This window comes from Podarcis pityusensis (assembly GCF_964106645.2).
Source record: "Podarcis pityusensis genome assembly, chromosome: 4".
Lineage (NCBI taxonomy): Eukaryota > Metazoa > Chordata > Lepidosauria > Squamata > Lacertidae > Podarcis > Podarcis pityusensis.
In genome coordinates this window covers 26,458,488-26,477,587 of record NC_138027.1, presented here as the reverse complement: position 1 = coordinate 26,477,587, position 19,100 = coordinate 26,458,488, and the positions used below count along the sequence as shown (strand labels likewise).

Sequence of the window (19,100 nt, the reverse complement as noted above, 5' to 3'; positions counted from 1 at the left end):
CAACCGATTATCATCTATGGCATTAATGCTTTTGATCACCAAGTTCAGCTTTGCACTCCAGAGGGCAATCAGTGCTCTCATCACGCCTAATCAAATGCTATGTAAATGCTGAAAAGAAGGCTTTGTTCCTTTAGAATGGGGTGTGTGTGTGTGTGTGTGTGTGTGTGTGTGTAGCAGCCCTCAAAATAACTGTCAAAGCAAATTCAGATGGAGACTGCTGCTGTTGGACAACACAGTTCAATATATTCAGTGTGGAAAATCGTATGCGAGTCTAGAGTGAGACCCCTTCCTTCCAGATTAATATTTATTCTGCTATAGCAAATTATAGGGACGGTTGGAAAACCCTGATAAAGTGGACCGAATGGCTTGAACCACAAAGGGAAAGCCTTGTCAAACTTAATTCCGAAAGCAAAATGTGTTCCTTTTTTAATCCAGATTGAAGATGCCAATGTTTTTTCAGATAAGCTCAATAAAATAAGCCCACTGATGAGGAAAGCAACAGAATAAAACTTCATGGTGATTGCCCCATACCCTCCAACATTTCTCTTACGAAAATAGGGCTGTCTTATTCAGTAATAATAATATTTCAAAGTACTGTAAGTAAAAACATAATAAAATGATACAGGGCTGTCTTCAGATGTCTTCCAAAGGTTGTATAGTTACTTATCTCCTTGGTTCAGGAGTCACATAACTCCTTACCCTCCAACATTTCTCTGATAAAAATAGGGAGGTCCTACCATATCCTCCAACATTTCTCTAATGAAAATAGGGACGTTCAAAAGCAGGACATTCCAGAATCAAATAAAAAACCAGGATGGCTTCTGTAAATCCAGGACTGTCCCTGGAAAATAGGGACACTTTGAGGGTTCTAGAAAAAAAGCATTGGGCAGGGCATAGTCTTGTTGCCAAAAACTGAGAGAGCCAATAGCTCACAGGTAGAGCAGTTAACAGCGCAATCCTAACCATGCGTATTCATACAAACATTCTATTGAATTCAGTGAGACTCGCTGCAGGGGTTAGAACTGCAGTTTAAGGCTGTGTACATACTATTTACCAGGGGTCAGCAACCAAAGGCCCATGGGGCACAAGCAGCCCACGGGGGTCATTTAACTGGCCCACAAGCCGCCCCTGAACTGAGCCACCTGCTTGGCAAGTCCCTGCGCGCTGCGCTAAACCAGCGCGGCACGGCATGGGGACTCGCTTTTGCAGCGCCAGAAATCGCGTCTGCACAGACTCCGGAAACCACACATATGCGCACAATCCAGCTGACGGAGGGATATCCGCTGGAGTGAACCGGCCCAGGAAAGGTAAACCTTGCCACCCCCTGCTTTATATCCATGAGCGTAAGGGGGGAAGCAGCTGCCCCTCTAGATCAAGTAAAGCAATAGAAATACTTAACTGACCAATCACGATGGTTCTGCCCCCCCCACAAACAAAAATCCTGACTATGCCCATGTATATACCTTTAAAGCACATTCAAAACACATTCTTTCCTTCAAAGGATTCTGGGCACTGTAGTTTATTAAGGATTGCTGGGAATTGTAACTCTGGGGGAGGTGGGGGATAAACTAGAGTGCCTAGAATTCTTTGAAGGAAATGAGCTTCAAATGTGCTTTGAAGGTATAGCATGTACGCAGCCTCTGGCTCCAAAGGAAGAACCGCCTGGTTCTTTCTTCTGACATATGATAAGGGGGTAGTGTAAGAAGAAGGGGAAATAAAGGACCTAGAACAAATTTACACCTCATATAATGCAAATCCAGGATCTTTCAGGACTCTATTGCTGCAGAACATGAACTCATCTATCAGACAAATTGTCATTCAAATTCAGCTATAAGAAATGTCCTGTATGCTTAAGGGATTGTGCCTGAGAAACCCGTGAAATCATATGACTTTATTAAATGGAGCAGCATGATGGGCCTGGCTACTTTTGAAATTAGTGCTGCTGGAACAGAGAGTGACAGCAAACAGTTTTGCTTTAAAAAGTGATTGCTTGGAGATTCGTTTTTTTCACTCCATGCTGTCTTTTATCACAGCAGTGGTTTGCTGGAGCCATGTAACTTGTTTGCCTGATTATATGGGTGTCTGAATAACGACAGCTAACAAGGCCATTTGGGGCAATGCCTTTCTGCCAACATCAGTGAGTGAGAGAAGATGCTCTTTCCATTGGGAACAGGGGATTCTAACCTTCATAGAGTGCTGCTACAGCAACATGAGTGGCTACGTACAAATGTCAGCTCACTCATGAGGCTGGCATTTGGTTATACTTGCTAATTTTGCAAGTGCCTAAATAGAACTATTCATGTGAGTAATTAAATAATTACTACAAGCTATGAGTAAGGGATGCAGCAGTAGGCCCCATCATCAGCTAAGATAAAATGCTAATGCTTTTACTCCTGGTAGAATGAAAGAAGTGGATACTGTTCTGGGTGAATGCACTGGACTCGGTGTTGTTGTTCTTTTTAATCAGCCCATCCTGAATGCAGGAGATCACTGAAGTGGAGAACTCAGGCTGTCTTGCAAATGGAAACTTAATGGCCTAGTCCCAAGACTTGCTGAGTGGGCAAGCCAGTGCTTACAATGGCAAGGGTATGCTAGCCACAACGTCAGGGTCATAACATATTGTATTACCTTACTGTAACATTGCAGAGATCATATCATAAGAGTTGGAAGGGACCCTTAGGATCATCTATTCCAATCCTCTGCAGTGCAGGAATATGCAGCTGTCCCATACAGGGATTGAACCTCCAACTTTGGCGTTATCAGAACCATGCTCTAATCAGCTGAGCTATCCAGGTCATCTTTTTAGGATCAGAGGTGGTTAATGGTGATCTGCCCTGTCATCAAGATGTGCATGAGAGATTCTGCTCCAGGAACCATTGCCTTCAGAAGTGAACCAGGTAGGGAATCAGAAAAGGGCCTTTTTCTGTGATGGCACCTTGGTTGTGGGATGTACCCTCGCTAGGGACATACAACTGGCTTTTGCTTTGTTGTCCTTTCAAACCCAGGTGAAAATAGTTTTGGGCTGGATCACTTTAATCTCATTGCTTCTTGTTTTTCTTTCTGCTTTAACCTTCTAAAACAATTTTCTTGCACTGCTTTGTTGGCTGTTTTGAACGCTTTGTCGAAAAGGTGACCACTGAACTAGTGATGGAAGGATCAATCTATTTTCAGTTCCTGTCAGCTTTGCATGCGTTCATTCATAAGTCTGCTCCATCCCGTTTCTGCACCATTCAATGCCTTCTTTTTATCATATACACATTGTATTTTATCTGAAAAGACCTTTTTGTATGTACATTTAAACTGAAATGTGCATCTTGCTTTGTTTGTTGAACTGAGAATGATATCGCAAAATTCAGTGAAGTGTAAAACTGAAGGATCACTGCATTCCAATCTACATATTAGTCCAGGAAATGCAAATCAGGCTGACTTGCTTAAAAATGCAGATTGAACAAAATACTCAAGCATCCCTACTGAGAAACATTTTTTACAGTGCTATTTTTCTAGAAAAAGAGGTGCTGGAACTCAACATGAATGCCTGCCTTATTCTCTTATAATGACAATGGCTCACACTTGAGAGGTGCCGGAACTGAGTTCTGGTGAGTTCCAAATGAAAAAAAAAGCCCTGGTTAAACCATAAATGCTTTGAAAGGGAGTGCCAGAGTAACAGGCTGTGCTGTACTAAGTCAGGTTGCCTGATTCCATGCAGAGGAAGAGTCATAGATATTTAAAGCACCCAGTTGCAGGAGATGAGACAGTTGTGGCTTCTCCTCACTGTTGGCTCCCTGATCATGCCATGCCATGCTTCTCCTGTTTGCTGCTGTTGCCTGCACTCCAGTCTCCAAGCAGTGAGAACTTCCCCAGAGCTCAGTTTCCTTGGAATGAAGGTCAAGACTGTGGTGTCTTTAGGATATATGGTTTTATTTACACATATATACAATCTGAGTCTAGGATAGGGGAGGGGGACTCAAAGTATTAACACAGGCAGATCTTGCCCCCCCATTAGGTTTCCAGGGATGCAGTTTGGTGAATCCCCTCTTAACTACTGGCTAATTTTAATTTTTCTGAAGAGAAACTTGGAGTACTTGGAGACTTAGGGAAGTTACCGGTAAATAGAAAAAAAGGATTTATTTTTCAACAAAACTGGTAAAACAAAAGATGTGTCAGGAGATAGACTTATTTGAGAAAAGAGTAAACTATATACAGTGGTACCTCAGGTTACATATGCTTCAGGTTACAGACTCTGCTAACCCAGAAATAGTACATTGGGTTAAGAACTTTGCTTCAGGATGAGAACAGAAATTGTGCTCTGGCGGCACGGCGGCAGCAGGAGGCCCCATTAGCTAAAGTCGTGCTTCAGGTTAAGAACAGTTTCAGGTTAAGAACGGACCTCCGGAACTAATTAAGTACTTAACCCGAGGTACCACTGTATATGATAAATTCAGTGTGTGTTACAGACTTCTAATCAACGTACAACTTCTTTTTTGACGTCAATTCCTTAAACCTAATTGTATAGTTGTTACAGCTTAAGTCTTAATACTTAGGTTCACTAAATAAGGTGGTACTTTCTGTCAGTTTCCCAACTTCTAATATGCCTGGGACTCCTCTATTAGTATAACAGACCAGGGGATCACCACACCCATCCAAACTGGTTTGGGATTCTTCTCTTTCCAGAAGTTCTCCCCTCTCCTTACTAAATTGAGACCCAAGTAGAGTGTTCCCTCACAACTCTACTTCACCTATACCCAATTCAGCTTCCCAGTTTTTCTCATCTTGTATACTGTTAAAAGACTGTGGCAGAGAGCAGTCCAGAATCAGAAGCAGTAGAGGAGTGGGGCCAGGAGATAGAGACGAGGCAGGCTGCTGAAGAATCCAGGTAGTTGCCACCTCCCCTACCCCTTGGTCTCCCAGAACATGGAAAGGAATGAAGAGGGCAGAGCAAAGAGAGACAAGATGACAGAGCCTTAGGCTACTGGGGAAAGAAGTGGAGGAGGAGGCTTAAGAGAGCAGTGGGAAGGTGGAGACCTTCAGTCCTCGCAACTGCTTCATTGGGGCAAGACCTGCTTGGAAGGGTTGCTGTGACCCTAGGACTGAGCTGTTTTGTTTCTTTGAATAAATGGTTAACTTCACAGACATTGGGTGATTTATTGTTTTATTGATGACCTATGCCTAACAGCAGCAATGGCCACCAACTTTGGTGGCTTAAAAAGAGGATTGGACAAATTCATGGAGGATAAAGGCAGCAATGTCTGCTGGCCACAATAGCAGTCATGCTTCTGAGTAACGGTTGCTATTGGGTCCTGCTTGTGGTTTTGCATCTGGTTGGCTACTGTGGAATCAGAATGCTGGACCAACAGCTCTTATGTTTAGCAAGCAGAGCTTTGGCAAAAGGGGGGGAGGGAGGAAGAACACCACCTTCGTTCTGCAATGCTTAACTACCGATTAAAAGCAGCACTGATGAAGTTACTAAAATATGTGTTGAAATTTCTCCTTAGAATCCACATGATTTATTAGCAGAGGAGGGCTTTCTCCACCACTGTTAGCAAACGTGCCAATGCCAGAGCAGACTTCTTAATTTAATCTTGTCATCTCAATTTATACAGGACATGGATGGGAAACCACATTAAAATTAATGCCATCTGGCCAACAAAGGGCTCTCTCCTGGTTCAGAGATGGGCTGCCAGTGGAAGGGAAATGCTGAGCAATTTCGATGAAATCTTTAGGTGATAAAGTTAGTATGTGGAATTTTATTTGATTTTAGTTTTTTAAAAAAAATATTGCCGCTTAGAAGAACACTAAAAACTAAACATTCTTCAACAAGCAGTAGATCTGGAATAATGACAACCCCCTGCAAAAAAATATCTACAAATCAAATCTGAATAAATATTCTTTACCAGGGTTAAGTTAAATTCCACACCAGAGTTATATTTCCTATTTCAACATGAGAAGTTTTATAGGCAAGGTGTGTATCATGGAATATAACCTTCCATTTTTACCTGTATTTTTACATTAAAATTTGTAGCTTGCTGTGTGTGCTTGAGTTCGGTTTTCTAAAGCAAATCCAGATCAGGGCCACAATGTGAGGGGAAAGGGGATTTAATTGGTCCTTACTATGGTCCTGATCTGAATCAAGACCCCTTGTGAATTCTAGTTGACTACAGGTGAAAAGTTGCAATGAGTGTATCAAACAAGGGGAACTGAGTTTGCTTTTCATATACTGTACTATGTAGAAGCCAGTCAGGAGGTTAGTAGGATCACCCATGATCTCCTTTGCCCTCCCACCACACCACAAAACAAGCGAACTTTTCTTTGTTTCATTATTAAGAAAATAGAGTTACCCACCTTTTAGGATCCGGGTTTCTGTGCCTCAGAAGAGCCACTTAATCTGCAGGTAATAATGCTTGTCATCATGCTATGAAAACCTTCAGCTCTTGATTTCTGCAGATCAGGCTGCTGTTAAAAGATGTAAGATTAGGTCAATTTCCAGAAAGGTAGCTGTGTTAGTCTCTTGCAAAACACAACCAAACCCTTTGTCACGTAAATACAAAACTGATAACAACACAAACAACGTAACAGGCTGTATGTAACTATAAAATTCTTTTTAAATGCGATTCAACATATATATCAAAATATATGGTTCTGTAGACCAACTTATCATATAAACGAAACATATTATGAGAAATTAAAGTCCAGCCTGTTATGTTGTTTGTGCTGTTATCGTGTTAGTCTCTTGCAGCAAAAACAACAGAGCCCTGTGGCCCGTTTACAGACTAACAAATTTATGATGTAAGTTTTCATATATTACAGTCCATCAGATGCATGAAGTCTTATCGTGAGCTGCAAGTACATGTACATGCACGCACATACATACATGCACACACACACACCCCGACACTATATATATATATATATATATATATATATATATATATATATATAATGTTAGGAGGAGGAAGACTGTAAACACTGAGGGAAGAAGGAAAGAATATTCAGAAAACAGACCATTATAATTATCTTATTAGCAGTGGCCATTCAAAAGCAACAGGAGTTGACAACACATACATCCTAGCATTGGTAAGCCAATTAGCAAATGTAGCACTGAACCATTTAATGTATTAAATGGTTTTCACATTGCAGTCTCCCTCTGAAGTTCCTTTGTTCAAGAATGGCCTCCTGAAGGGTAGCTGCAGTGCCCTTGGAGGCTGAAATATTCCCCCAGTGACTTTTCTATGCTGTGATTTCTGCTGTTAGTTAATTTTATTATGGTTGTTATGTTACTAAACAGGTAGGAATGGTGATAAATTTGATTTGGTTCACAATAAAGGCAAATTTGCACTGTCTGAACAATATGTGAACCAATGGGCAGCCATCATTTGAAAATTACCCACCTCTGAATGTTGTAATGCAGTTCTTCAGCCAAGTAATGTATAAAGAAATGCAAATGCTATGTGCAGTGTGCATAAAAGCACATATACAGATGAAAATAACATACAGATGTGCATTGTATTAGAGGAAATGGCTCGCAAAAAATGCATATTGCATACAAAATGTGCATATTAGGAGAAATTGACAAATTTGGCAACTCCTTTAAATGTGTGATATTACTTTATCCTAGTGAGTTTGCAACCATAGAACAAAACAGTGAATTCTGTAAACATATTTTGTTTTGTAAAAAAATAAAAAGAACCCCACAATAAATCATTTTTAAAAATCTTTTAGACAACATTTTGGAAATATTATTCATATAACAAGGGTCACATTTCATACTTGAAAAAGCCATTTGTTACCTTACTATTTATAAGACATTGTTGTACACGCTTATTTGAAACCATTTTGCACTTGTATTGCATTATACTATGGCTCGTTTTTCCCTTTTTTTAAAAGCTAAACAGAAAAGAAAAGGCCATTTACTGACACTCTATATAATAATGAGTAATAAGCCTGTCATTAGCATTTCCAGGGAAGGAGTCAAAATGAGATGCAGGAAGAGGCCAGGACAGCCATGTGCTTTTTTTGTGGTCTGCTTCAGCACAGCAGGGGCTTCCAGCTCAACATCCATGACTAATTTCCCATGTCTTTTGCCAGCATTTGATAAGCTGCCACTCTGTCAGTTTGGCTTGCTGCCCCTGGTACTCTCCTTCCTTGGATCCCTATCGGAGGTTTGGATGGTCCTCAGCAACAATCTTTTGCTGATGTTGGAGTGCTAGCCCCTTCCACTGCCAAGGACGCTACCATCAAGCCATTATTTTGCACACCTCCTGCTTTGCTGCAGAATCAGCAAAAAAGGCAAAAGCTAGCTTGGGGCACCCAGGAAAAGAATCAAAGAAATTTGGTATGCTAATAGTGCCTGGTGGAGTTTTTTTGCTGTTGGTTGTGGTGGGGTTCTACCATTAGATTATAGAGAAACTGGGCTTCATCCAATGTACTGCTTGAAACAGAGAGCCATGACAGCTTAAAGACCTATAAACCTATTGTGGTATAAATAATCATGCTAAAGCAATTTTGTTGGTCTTTAAGGTGTCACAAGAATCTGTTCTTGCTGCAAGAAGAAACACAGCTTCTTTTTCTTTGGAATGTGGTGCTTGAGTACACGTTCATTCTGAAGGTGATCCTGCAAGAGAATAAAAATGCATATAGGGATTTTACACAGGAGTTGAAGTATGCCTCTGTGTAATTTTGCCAGAATCAGCCACATGAGTAGGAGTTTTGGAGAGTGAAAAAGTATATGCAGATGCTCAAGACCAACACTCTATTTCTGATGTTCAGAGGTGAATGCCTTTAATAATGTAGCCAAACAGCCCCATCCACCCACAAAAGAGAACTATCAGCAGGTTCAGGGAAACCCCCAAGGTTTGCTAAAGTACAAAAAAGATCATTAGGGAAGCCCTCTAAAACAACCAGTAGCCCGAAAATGCTGACTTTATTGGAAGTCAGTAAAGACACCTGCCATTTGATCTCCCCAACATGGGCTGGGAACCTGTGGACCTCCAGATGTTGTTGGACTACAGCTCTCATCACCCATGACCATTGACCAAGCTGGCAGGGGCAGATGGGAGTTGGAACCCAGCCACACCTGGAGGGCTCAGGTCTCCATTCCTGCTGCCATATAATTTTATTCATTTAAATGCACCTGCAGGGCTCAGAGATGGCCTGCATGCTGTATGCAGAAAGGGTTAGATACCCATTCCTGAATGCATTCGGCTGTTTTTAGAAGAAGAAAATTACATGGGAAGATCCAGTCATAGACCTCCCATATAATAACTATTTTCACCCTTTTCACTCTTGCTCTTTGGATCTATAAACAAGCCAATGCAAGGAGGGCTAACTCTACTGAATTAGGCAACTGGAGGTATCCTACCTCAGGTGCTAAATCCTGGGTACCATTGAAGGACATCAGATTGTCAGTTATTTTGATGGTGATTATGATAACCACCATTTGAAGTACTATTTGAATCTTCTGCCTCAAGCATCAAAATGTCTTGAGCAGTCTCTGAATGAAACATGAGACCCTGCAAAATTGCTTGGAGCTAGCTATCTGTCGGGCGCCCCCTGGAGGTTTTTAGAAGTCTCCAAGCAATAAACAACAAAAAGCAACCATTTTTGATAGTTTATATTAGCCATATATGGGGTTCACAATTAGTGACACCTGCTCCGTACATGAGAAGTGATTGTTGATATGTCAGCCCTCAAGGCTTTCTTGTTCAGATGTAATGGCATGATTGCCCCCACTTCATCTACTTAATTGGCATTAGTCATATTCAGAAAAGGAGCTAGTCTGTATTCTGAATATTAATTTTTTTTACAGGGTAACAGCATCTAGACATATTTAATTGGGTTTTCCTAATGAAATTTTAAATGAAAATTGCTTCACGTTCCAGAAAATGAGTCATGTCTCTTCATGTGGTAAACAGCCTATGGATTCCCCACACCATATTAAAATATACTGAAGCTGGATAAAATTCAATTGTAAATGGGAACAGAGATGTGGGTTGGTTTTTTAAAGGGCATTAATCTGCACATATCTCAAAAGCAGGAGTAGCCAATTAGCTGCCATCCAGATGTTGTTGGGATTACAACTCCCATCATCCCTGACCACTAGCCATGTTGCAGGGATGATGGAAGTTGTATGCCACACCGGTTAGCCCTATAAACCAGACTGCACTGTTGTGCCATGTGTTGTGGATTCTGGTACCTCCGACCAAGACATACATCAGGGACTGAGGACATTCTGGCTGGAGAGAAGTGTTAGCTTCTTCAAAAGCAAAGGAGCTTTAACAAACACAGTAGTAAGGCTAAGCACTGAACAAATCTAGGTTTGCAAACTATTAAATGTGGAATTAATACGGTTGGCCATCCCCCCCCCCCTTTTTAGAAGGAATTCTTATCAGAGTGTATTGTTTGCTAGCATTATGAAAAGCATTTCACAAGCAAAGATGAATCAACAACATTAAGAGAAAGCAAAAGCCTTAACCTCTGTTTCCATCATTTTCTTTTTATTAGCAGAGACAAAAATGGGCCATTGAGATTTTGAAAGGTAACCAAGTTGCACTTACATTGGGTTTTCAAAAGATGGCGCTTAACAGCAAGATACTATTGTCCAGATAAAAAATGATTTTATGGCACCTTGAAAGATGAACAGATTGACTGCAGCACATTGTCAGATGCAAAACTGTTATGGTATGTTCATAATACAAAGAGAGAGAGAGAATGCAAAGAGTGGGCCAAAAACCTATGAAGAGCTACTGTATGTGAAACGTTTACGCAAAGCTCAGAAGTAGACGAGATGCACATAATGACCATAGTAAATGCATTTATGTCATATACATTTGAAGATGGCCTAGAAAGCATTGACAGTGGTTTACCAGCTTTCTTTTGTCTCTGTATCACTGTAACCCCCAGATGTTTTTGGACTACTACCCCTGGCCATTGGCCAAGTTCTTTGGGGATGATGGGGCTTGTGGTCTATCAGCATCTGAGAGACCTCGAATTAGAGAGGGTGGACATATTTGGAATATATATTTGACAACTGAAGATAACACTTTGTGCCTTTTGACAAAGGGGACTCTGGTCCATGGAAGGCTCTGGGTTTAGCAGCATGACAACAAAAGGGTGATGAAAGGCAGAGCTGGGGAAGCAAATAGTGAGGTTGATTGGTACCCATTTGGCTAATACCTCTATGTGACTTCCAAGTGCTTTCCTGTTCTAGCCATGTAAAAATGTGACATAGCCAAAGTATCTGACAGCTCCTTCCGACTTCCTTTTTATTGTGCCCATGATGGTACTGAGAGCAGTTAGACGTGATCCTGTTTTCAAAACTGTTTGTGCCTGCAAAAGGTTTGGGGCAGTCATACGTTGTCTCTGTCCTATACACTTAAAACATATCCGACAGAGCTGCAATTCCTGGAGTTCTTTGGAATGTGGGATTTGTTAGCCCTTTCTCCTAACAAGAAAGGGCTGAAGAATCACCTCTTTCCATCTGTACCTCCTCAGACATTGAGCTCTACTTGGGAGGCCTTTCTCTTGGTGTTCCAGCCAGGAAATGTGTGGCAGATGTTACTGGACATGAGTTAATACTTTCCCCATACCGCCCCCTGCCTCCAGTAATGGAATAACCTTCCTTGGAGAGGCCCATAGGGAGCCCATGTTGTTTTCTTTATAGCAACAGGTAAATTTCCCCAGGCTTTTACATTAATTTGTTTTAACTTCTACTTATTTAAAATGTTTAAATTCCTCTTTAAAAGAAATTCCCATTGGACACTAAAGCACCTGAGAATGGCAACATGGAAATCCATGAACCAATGAGAGGTTTTTAGGTCCACTTCTTCCTGTGACGTCACTTCCTGTTATGTGACCATAGGAAAAACCTCTTATGGTAATCTGGTTCCACGTTGTTTCGGGCTTTGTAAACTAGTAATTTTTTTTTTAAAAAAAACTTTAAACTTGGCTTGGTAGCAAATTGGCAAAGCTTTTAACTCCATTTTACTATTCTCCTGCCCTTGTATTCCAGAATGCATTATTTTTTATTGTTACCATTTTATTGCGATTTTGTAAGCTGCCAGGAGAACTTTGTTCTAGGATGGTCTATGCACAAAATAATGAAAAAGAGCTGGAGACTAAGGGCCAGAGCAGTTAGGACAATAATCCGGCATTTTGTGGTTGAACGAACAGGCAGAATATGGTGGATCATGGGCAAAGCTTGGCAAAATAGGACTTTTGTGATCTAATCCTGGTTGGACATGATCTTAATGTTGGGCCAAGGAAATGCTAGGTGGTTGGCAGCAACCCTCACCACCTTATAACTCTGCCCCCAAATCAAGACTTAGATCAGGAATGTGTTCTCCAGGAAAAGTGCTAAGATCTAGAGGTGTCCAAAAATCTTGCAAGGGCATTAACCTCTGACAGGCAGATTCTGGGAAACATAATATCATGGACGCCTGTTAATATGCAGTCATAATCGACACCGCTGTTCTCTTTCTCTCCCCACCCCCTGTTTACATAACAAACATTGCCTTGGCTAGGTCAACACATCCTGTGCTTGTACTTCAGGGGATACGTGCTGTCCACCACTGTGCATGTGTTACTGTATGTGCAAGCAGGCAGAGTGGTCAGGCCTGGAGAAATACTGGGGAGGAATCCAGCAGTGTTCTGATGCCCTGAGCCAGGAGGAAGGACTTCCTATATTCTTTTTCCTCCAGCACAGCATGCACGTAACATGCAGAACAGCAGGTAGCCCTTTTCAGCTTCTGGTACATACCATACGTCACACAGCATAAAAATGCAAAGCCGTTATCCAAACAAGCCCAAGTTCTATAAGGGATGTGGACCAGAGATAAGATATTCCTGGAGTACTGGATGGGAGTGGAGGAAAATGTAGGAATCCCACGGAATGGGTTGTGAAATGTCTTCGGAAGGAAGAGAGAAATAGCAGTCAATGTGTCTTATTTTATCCGAAAGTTTGTTTGTCGAGTAACTTCTCAGAAACTCACTTGGCACCTTTTCAAAATGAATTTTTGGGTGTTGCATTGTTGACGGTCAGAAAGAACAATGCATCCCGCTGAATCAAAGAAGTAGCATCATCAAAGGAAGTTTAGGCGCAAGGGATTAAATCTGGAAGTTTGTAACAGAAAATCAGAGGGAAATGGAAGACACTTCATCAAAGGTGATGAAGAATGTGAAAAGCTGAACTGCTAGAACTGTGGCACAAAGGGTGGGAAGGAAATATGCTGATGCAAAACTGGATCCTCCCTACTGTCTGCTCTACATGGGAGAACTGCACAGGATCCAGGGAATTTGTACAGCCTTGGTCAGGAGGAGCTGCTTTTGCAATAGGGAAAGGGAACAGAAAAGAGGCGGCCAGGCTGCTTCTATCTCCCAGAGAAGAGTTCTAATGAGGGCACTTGCAAATGGGGGTTAATACTGCAAATGGTTCAAGTCAAATGTTGCAAACAGGGCACGGGCATCAGGGATTTTTTGTTTTAACCTTTCTGGATTCCTCTGCCCCCTCCCCAAAAAAGTGTTAACCTGGGTTAAGCGGGTATACGAGCTGGCATTTTGATGCCAATGACATCATCTGGATACTGCAAAATGCTTGCTTGTTGGTAGAGCATAAGATTCTTACGCTTGGGGTTGTGGGTTTGAAACCCATGGTGGGCAAAAAAAATTCTGCAGGAGGTTGGACTAGATGACACTCGTGGTACCTTCCAATCTACAGACTTAAGATTCCATGATTCTATATTGTATAAGGAGTATTAATCCAAAACTACAACTGCCTGGAAGCATCCTAACTCAAGGTTCTCCGGCAGATTGCCATATATCCTCTTTTTCCAGGACACATCCTCTTTTTTATGGGTAGAGTTGTCATAGTGATACATAGTTAAAAGTAGAAGTTGGCAAACTTTTTTGCTTTTTTTTTTTTTGCTTTTCAAAATATGGCAACCATACTGATTAAAACAAAACCCGACTCATATGCCAGTGCGGAATAGTTGTTAAGAGTATCAAACTAAAACCCAGGAGACCAGGGTCTGAATCTCCACTCAGCCATGAAGCTCATTGTGTAACCTTGGACCCGTCACCAATTCTCAGCTTAACTTATCTCATGTCGATAAAAAGCAGAGAAGGAGAACCATGTGTGCCATCTTAAGCTCATTGGAAGAGATGTAATAATAATTAAAAATAAAATTACAAATATGCACGCGCACAAACAATTCTGAGCCAATTGACAGCCTCAGTCTCTCTGCTTCTCTGATGTAACGTTGCATAATGAGGATTGCGCAGATTCCACCAGAAAGTGCAGAATCCTAAGCACTGTCACTTTTGTTAAGCACAAACTCCAGCTTTCAAGATCTTACAAGAAAGTGATTAGAGAATGTAGTATCTCAGAAATTAGAGCAGGCCTTGCAGTGAATGAAGGGATGGGGTTTCATTGCTGTTCTGCTCTTACCTTGTTCTTTTCCCAAGGTCATTATTTCCTGCCTGCTGTAAGCATTACCCTTTGTTTCCTGATCTTCTCTGTTTCCATTCTCACAATCCCAGCAAGAGAGAAACCGGCAGTGCTATTTTTCTAGAAAAAAGAGGTGCTGGAACTCACCACGAACACCTCCCTTGTTCTCTTATAAAGGCAATGCCAGAACTGTTCTGGTGAGTTCCAGCTGGGAAAAAAAGCCCTGGAAACCTGGAAGAATGAACTACAGTGGTACCTTGGGTGAAGAACTTAATTTGTTCCGGAGGTCCATTCTTAACCTGAAACCGTTCTTAACCTGAGGTCCCACTTTAGCTAGTGGGGCCTCCCGCTGCCGCCGCATGATTTCTGTTCTCATCCTGAAGCAAAGTTCCTTACCCCGAGGTACTATTTCTGGCAGCGTCTGTAAGCTGAAGTGTCTGTAACCTGAAGCGTCTGTAACTTGAGGTACCACTGTAGGTGCAAATAGAGGTAGGTGTTGCTCAAACTTCTGTATGGTTAATTTGATATCCCAGCCATAGGCTAGAAATCCCTTTTGTAGGGTAAATAGGAGCCAACTCCTAGGTCCCTTCAGACCGAGGTCCCTTCAGCTCCCCACCCCCATAAAAATATTTGAGGGGGCCAGCCCCCGAGTTGATGGGTATTGACATTCAAATGGTGTGTTTGTGCCGCATCTTGTGATCGTTTATGCAGGGCGGGGCTTACCTGCCCCCCCCCCCAATATTTTATTCAAGTTGGCACCCCAGCTGCTTTTGAAATTGCACATTGGCCTTGGCCTCTTACCATAACTAGTTCCTGGGTCCGTGAAGGTACAAAAAATGTGTCGCTGTTGTTGTAGCTACCCTGTAAGGTAAAAAAAATAAGTAGTTCCTGCAAACAACGGTGCTTATCTATGGATGTGTTACTGTTTTTATTACTCCAAAGGCCTTGGGCATCTGTAGCTTCAGACACTTTCCGAACATATCTACACAAAATCTTCCATGTGATCTCTGAAGTGAATCAGTTTGCTGGGATTGTGATGCTGCGTTCTTTTTCGCTTTTATTTTCAAGTTCTGGTTTTCACTTCTGGTTCCCAAAGCATCCATATACTGCTTTCTCTGCTCTTATGCAAACACTGTAAACCTTTTTTTCAAAAACCCTGTCACCCTTGCTGTACAGGGAATTTGGGGTGTACAGGAAGGGGTATGAAAACAAGAACAGGATCCAAATGTGGCTTGAAGAATCACACTTTTTTCTTCTTCTTTTAAGCCGAGGGAATGATCCGCCCCTCCACTCCACATTTTTTCTCCTTTTCAGCGAGACCAGAGCTAAATAAGCCACTATCAGTTTCCTACAGATCCTCTAAGAGCCGTTCTCATTCATTATGAAGCCCAAGTTACGGAAGCAATCTTCCTAAGGGCCACTTCCCCAGCTAGAGCGCCTGCTGTGATGTGATTCATGTCCTTTGTGTTCCATGCAGAATCTGGGGATGTTTACGAAAAACGGCTCATCTAAATGCGGCTCGCAATTCCTTTTTTCTTTTTTCCAGAAGAATCTCAATTCGGGAAGGAACGAGAGTTACATCACATCATACATTAGCTCATTTCCACCCCCAAGAACACATCTGGCCCTGCTTTCACCATCCCAGCAGTTATTAAAAGCGTATAGGAGGAAGGCCAGTCAGAAATCCCAGAGAACATATTTTACAATCTAGCTGCTAATGGCTTGGTGGCCCACAATTCCAATTTTCTCCAGTGGAATCTATGCAAATGTGAAGGCAAAGGCCTGAGGTGGAGCTATAAAATGTTTATGAAGCAGCGGTGGAATAATGTCTCTGAATAATTTACACATTTTGCGGGGCAAATGTGATTAGTGATCCTGCTAAATAATTCTGCCTGATGAGGCATCCTGCATAATTCGGAAGCACGTGTCATCCTCCTTTATTTGTTTGCCAGATGTAGCTGTGGCCTTTCCGCTGAAATCCTCAAGGCGACTCACAAAGGAAGAACATTCAAAAGGCGCCGTGAAAATACTTAGAAATCCAGTTGTAAGATTAAAAGCAGCATAAAAGTAAACAACAGTTTGGTAAAATGTACCAGTAAAATAACCATTGGATAGCTCATTTGGTTAAAGCGTGGTGTTGATAATGCCAAGATTGCCGGTTCGATCCCTGTATGAGACATCTGTATATTCCTGCATTGCAGGGCGTTGGACTAGATGATCTTCAGGGTCCCTTCTAACTCTATGATTCTACCATTAAAGTGAGAATTGATCACATCAAAGTGCATTTTAAAACAGATGTACTTTGCCAGCAAAGTGCAGCAAAAGATGAAGATCAGCAGACTTCTTTTTTTAACAAGGTGGGTGGGTGTCACCATCAAGAATGGGGGAGAAATTTGTTCAGCTAATCTGCACTTCCTAAACCAATACATAGTCAAAAACAGCTATCATTCAAAATTCACAGTTCTCTGAGTTTTTGCAATGCAATTCTCCAACCAAAAAATGTGTAACTGAATTATTTATTTCCATTTATGAATTGCTTCCTATAACACATCTCGAAGCAATTTAGCAATAAAAACATCAACAATGAGAGGATACATAACAATTTCAAATACAACACAGACTGGGATAAAAAAAATTCCACATAAAACACTTGGGGGGGGGGAGTCTCCAAAAGGTGCTGGAAAGCCAACAGAGGTGTTTCCTTTCTGATGTCTAATGGGAGGGAGTTCCAAAGGGTACATAGAAATGAATTATTTTGTGAGAGGGGGGGTTGTTCTTGGTTTGTTTTTGTCTTATTATGTATTTTGTGTTCTCATTTTGTTTTGTTTTTTTGAATTTGCATTTTATTTGTTTGTTAACATTCTTATATTACATAGGTAAATGTTGTCATATTACATTACAGGAGTTACTATAATATAATTTTATATACAAATTTTGTATTTTTAATGTTATGAACCGCTGTGTGATCTTTGGGTGAAGGGCAGTATACAAATAATAATAATAATAAGTATTATGTTGAGGAAAAGAATGCACAAAGTACATTATATGGCAGAAAATTCCTTTAAAAACACATATATTACACAAAATAGCGTCATGCAAGTATTAGGATTAATGTCACAGTAATGTGGTGCTGTAAGGAGGCAGCCTGAAATTAAGAAATGGAGAGAAACCCAAAATTGGCAAATTCTCCACCACTGACAATTCCTTACCCACACACAGCTTGATCTTATTTCTCTAAAGCTGTGGTCCCACACACACACTTAATATGGAATAAGACTACTGGGTCCCCCACTGAGGTAAATATTTGTAAGGTTAAGCTCAGTGCTATTTTTTTTTAGGAAAAAAGTATTACTGGAACTCACCCATGATCACCTCTCTTGTTCTCTTGGGATGGCAATGGTGTACACCTGAGAGGTGCAGGAACTGAGTTCCGGCTGGAAAAAAAAGCCCTGGCTGGCAGGTGGAATGGCCAATCACCTCCTCATCTGACAGACAGGTGACCAATAAAGGGAGGGAGGCGGTCTCTGAGTCTCTGAGGTAACTTGGGCCCAGGCCATATAGACTTTAAAAAGGAATTACCAGCACCTTGAAATGGGCCTGGAAGCAACTGAACCACCAGTTGCCAATAAGCCGTAGCATTCACTTATCATATAAAAAAGTTTAAGCTGCCCCCCAAAGTGATTTAAAAATAAACGAATAAGCCTATTTCCGATTTGCTGGCAACAAGGCCCACAGGCTTTCCTACTGTTATTTCAGGAGCACCTGAATAACAGGGAGCACAAAACGGTAGCCATTTTGCATTCTAGGGTAATGAGCAAAAATTGGTTTTTCAGACCTCTCCCCCCTCCGCCCGCCCCCACCACCGCCAGTCAAAATACATAGTACCTCAGTGACTTTGGCACCTGAAGTAGAAAATCCAACAAGCCCCATGTTGGTTTGCATTTCTTAGTGCAGAAAGTATTGATCTGATGTGTAGAGATTTTTCCTATTCTGGTTAATACAAGAGGATCCAAGAAGCTACTAGAAGCTTCTCTGTGTAAGAGAAGAAGACAGAAGGGTCATGATTGTTTGGGTTATACCTTCAGAGAAGCTGAGTACAGCTGGCTTGAAATGGTTCTCTTATCTCTTCCAATTAAGGTCATGCTGACTATAAATATAGGCCAGAAGGAGCCTAGATTTTAATTTCTCTTTCTATCCCTCTTCCTTCTGGTGTGGTGTTCATAGTATGCTTAGCGTTAAGGTTTAGTATTGTTATAAGTTTATAAGTTCTTATAAGTGCTGCAACTTGATTTTTATGGAATGTGCCAATCCTGAATGTACTGGATTTGTGACCATTATGCTTATTTGCCTTCAGTAGCAAGTAAAGCTCTGCTGAATGAAGTACAATTGCCTCTGGTCTATTTTTTCGGAACTCTGCATTGCGTTTTAAGTTTTTCCTCCACACGTATGACACACCTTTCCCCTCTTCTTGGCTATAAAAAATACAATAAATCAAATAACATGTTTTCCTTTTGTGACACCCCAAAATCAGATACCTGAGGCTGCTGCCTCATTTTGCCTAATGGTCAGGGTAGCCTATTTCACAGAGCATATTCCTAGTCCAGTACTCTAACCATTACACTGCCCTGGATGTCCAAAATAAAAATTAGCAAACACACATTTG

General features: G+C 41.4%; 1 protein-coding gene across 2 annotated transcripts in view; it reads right to left on the bottom strand.

Moving 5' to 3' along the window:
- MTUS2 (microtubule associated scaffold protein 2) overlaps window positions 1-18,295 on the bottom strand; it is a 307,230-nt gene extending 288,935 nt beyond the window's left edge. The window contains exons 1-2 of one of the 2 annotated variants that reach the window (XM_081004039.1): window positions 17,800-18,295; window positions 6,340-6,450 (exon numbers count right to left, since the gene is read on the bottom strand). The gene's annotated coding sequence lies outside the window, so the exon portion shown is untranslated. Of the gene's footprint in view, window positions 1-6,339; window positions 6,508-17,799 lie in introns of those variants that run through there. The other variant, XM_081004040.1, reaches the window with a different exon arrangement.
- Between the last annotated feature and the right edge of the window lie 805 nt (window positions 18,296-19,100).